The sequence below is a fragment of the Pipistrellus kuhlii genome, unplaced genomic scaffold (genome assembly GCF_014108245.1).
Source record: "Pipistrellus kuhlii isolate mPipKuh1 unplaced genomic scaffold, mPipKuh1.p scaffold_m20_p_7, whole genome shotgun sequence".
In the NCBI taxonomy this organism is placed as follows: Eukaryota; Metazoa; Chordata; class Mammalia; order Chiroptera; family Vespertilionidae; genus Pipistrellus; species Pipistrellus kuhlii.
The window spans coordinates 182,757-186,398 of NW_023425573.1; positions in this window are offsets into that span (position 1 = coordinate 182,757).

Sequence of the window (3,642 nt, forward strand, 5' to 3'; positions counted from 1 at the left end):
CACTTAAAATGGTGCTTGGTAGTGTTGGCTGTTGCTGTTGCTGCTACTATTACTATCACTGTTCTCCTAAGTACTCTCTGCCTCAAGTCTTCCCCCCTCAGTTTATCCTGCACTCTGTTACCATAATGATCTCTCTAAAGCATGGACTCCCCATTACCCTCAGCATCAAACTCCTGACTTGTGTACCTGGTGCTCCTGCATCTGATCCCTGTGTGCCTCTCCAGTCTCATTTCAGGCCACACCTCCTTGAACCCTTAACTTCAGACACAGGGAGTTTCTTGCACTTCCCCTAGGAACTGTTCTGGTTCCTCCTCAGGGACTGGCATGCATTTTCCTCTAGGTCTGCTCTTTCCCACCCTCTAGGTCTGGCCAACTCCCCCTTTCCTTTCAAATCCAGCCCGGTGGTCACCTCCATGGGCAGCACACCTGGGCTTCCTCTATCATGTCTTTAATGACAGGGCTTTGTAATCATCTATTTGTCTGCTTCTGACTCCACACTGTGAGGTTTGTGAAAGCAGGTATCATCCTTTATAATAAAAGGCTAATATGCAAATAGACCAGGCAGAACAACTGAACATCCGAACAACTGGTCACTGTGACGTGCACTGACCACTAGGGAGTACGCACAGAACATGGTGAGTGAGCAGTGAGCAGCAGGCAATAGAGTGTGGAATGTGGCGGTCGTCAGTAACAGCAGGATGATGGAGCAGGTGAGCAGGGGCACCAGACCAAGGTGGAGTGCTGGTTGCTGTCATCAGGGCAAACCTTTGGTGGTTACCGAAAATTCTTTGCTACCATGCTCTGCAGTCCCACCCCATGTTTGCACCTGTTGTCGGCACCAGAGCTGCTGCTCTTACTTACTGCCAGAGACCAGCCACAGCCGATCACTTGGCACTGTCAGTGGGTGCAAGCAGCAGCTGCAGGCCCAGTTGGCCCTCAGGGCTTCTACATCTCCCCCACCCCTGAGGGGCGATCAGGGCTGGCAGCTACCTTTCACACTCCCTGCCAGCAACGGCCCTGCTTACACCTGCAGCTGGTGCTGGAGCCACTGCTCACATCTGCTGCTGGCACCTGGTGCCGGTCCCAATTACCCTGAGGGCTTCTCTACCTCCTCCTGCTCCTGAGGGGGAATCGGGGCAGCATCAGCTGCTTACACCAGCTAATGGCACCGACCCTGCCTGCACCCACTGCTGACACAAGCCCCAAATGCTCTGCGCCGTCAGAGGTGCGAGTGGGGCAGGGGCCATCAGCGTGTGGGAGCAGCGGCAGCGGGAGTGTGTGGGAGCTGCAGTGTAGGGGCTGGGTGGAGGTTTGGAGGATGAGCTGAGACCCATCCCTGTGCCCACTGCAGCCTTGTGGTCCACTGTTCCTTACAAGGTGCACAAATTTGTGCAGTGGGCTCCTATATATATAATTTTTTTTTTCTGTATCCTTAAACCAATCAGTGTTTAGGCATATCCTAGGTATAAAACATGATCTTCTTGAACACTGAATGGATTGACAAAGCAGGGAAACTGTTGTATGCTGGAACTTCTGAGTGACATCCAATCCTATATAATAAAAGGCTAATATGCAAATTGACCAAAGGTGGAATGACCAGTCACTGTGACACGCACTGACTACCAGGGGGCAGACACTCAATGCAGGAGCTGCCCCCCTGGTGCTCAGCACACTCCCACCGGGGGAGCACCACTCAGCCAAAAGCCAGGCTCATAGGGAGTGGGCCTAAGCCGTCAGTTGGACATCTCCCAAGGGCTCCTGGACTGCAAGAGGGCGCTGGCTGGGCTGAGGGCCGTGCCCCCCCACCCCCGAGTGCACGCATTTCTTACACCACACCTCTAGTTAAAGAAATAATTGTTGCCCGGGGCACCCCCAGGCTGTGAGCACAGGGGACCCTCTGGTTCCCAGCATTGCCCTCCTTTGCTCCCAACCAGGGGGACTTTTCTCCCATTCTTGGCCCCTGATTTCCCCACGACAAGGTCTCATCCAGGAGCATTTTGCTTCCGCTTTGAACTTAGGCTTTTCTGCTAGTTCACTTCTACCCCATTAGTTCACCAGGCGGGACTGAAATCCATGTTCTAATAGAAGTATGTGGGCAAGTGTGACCTCCAGGAAGGCATGCTGATTCTTTTGACCTAATTGCTCTGGGAGTTGCTCTGGCCTCCCTCCACCCTTCCCTCCCTCCATTCCCTGACCCTCCCTGCTCACCTTGTCGCTGACGCCGCTAAAGAGAAGTTCTCATCAGCTCTCCAGGGCAGGAACTGCTGTTGCAAAACTCTTGCTCCATAAGATGGTAATGGGATGCAATCCTAGGTGGCCCTGACCCCAAGAGGCGGTCACAGGCTCTGGTCAGAGCTACAGAGTTGCTCAACCGCTGCAGAGGCTGTGGGACAGCCTGCATACCTGCTCGGGGCCAGAGAGTCTGCCCTATTATAGAGGGGACCCCATGTTTCTTCAGAAACAGTATTTTCAGAAACACCACAATTGGGTGCCCAGTGAACGAAACAAGTTGCGTAAGACTTCTTGGACAGTCAGAGGGTATAACTTGTACCACAGAGCTACCCGAATTCTTAACTGTCTTTATTAAAGTCTAGCAAGTGAGCACTGCACAGAGTCACTTAGACTAAGCCCCTCCCTCTAGCCTCACAACTTGGGACTGTTTAATTCACCTCAGTGGTTGGAGGGGAAGGATAGAGAGGCCCAGGTTCCATGTCTGTGTCTCTTCTCCTGCCCCCAAAGCTAAATGCCCTGGGGAGCAGCCGGGACACCCACACCCTGCTGGTGGGATGGCACAACATATACTCTTTATGGACGATAACGCAGCAGTTTCTTAAACATATACCTGCCATGTGAGCTGACCATTTCATTCTTAGGTATGAACCCATGAGAAATACAGGCATTATGTCTACACAAAGATCCGTGCACAGATGATGATAGGAAACTGATCTGTAATAGCTTCAAATTAGAAACAACCCAAATGTTTAGCAACAGGTGAATGTGTGAACAGATGGTGCATTATCCAGGTGGCGGAATGCTACTCAACAGTGAAAAAAAGTAACTATGAGTATGAACAGCAATGTGTATGAATCTCAAAATAATTATGTTGAGCGAAAGAAGGCAGACCATATGATTCTATTTATATAACACTCTAGAAAATGCAAAGTGGTCTTTAGTGAAGGCAGGTGAGTGGCTATCTGGGAGTGGAGGTTAGTGGAGAGGGATAGAGAGATTCCAAAGGGCAGGAGAAAACTTTGGCCCTAATGGACGCATTCATTATTTTCAATATGGCGGTGACTTCATGGGCATAAAGTAAAGTAAAAACTCATCAAATTGTAAAATTTATGTGAAGTGTGTTATATGTTAGTAGTGCCCCAGGAAAGATGTTAAAAACAAAGCAGGACAAAAACGGAACCCGAAGCAGAATCCAGACAGAATGCTCCTGGGGACCCTGAGACAGTGCAGTGTGGTGAAGGGCGGTCTGGGTGAGGAGAGAGTGTGGAGGAGAAAGTCAAGGCCATTGGGTGTTTTTTTTTGTTTTTTTTTTTTAATATATTTTATTGATTTTTTTTACAGAGAGGAAGGGAGAAGGATAGAGAGTTAGAAACATTGATCAGCCTTCTCTTGCACACCTCCCACTGGGGA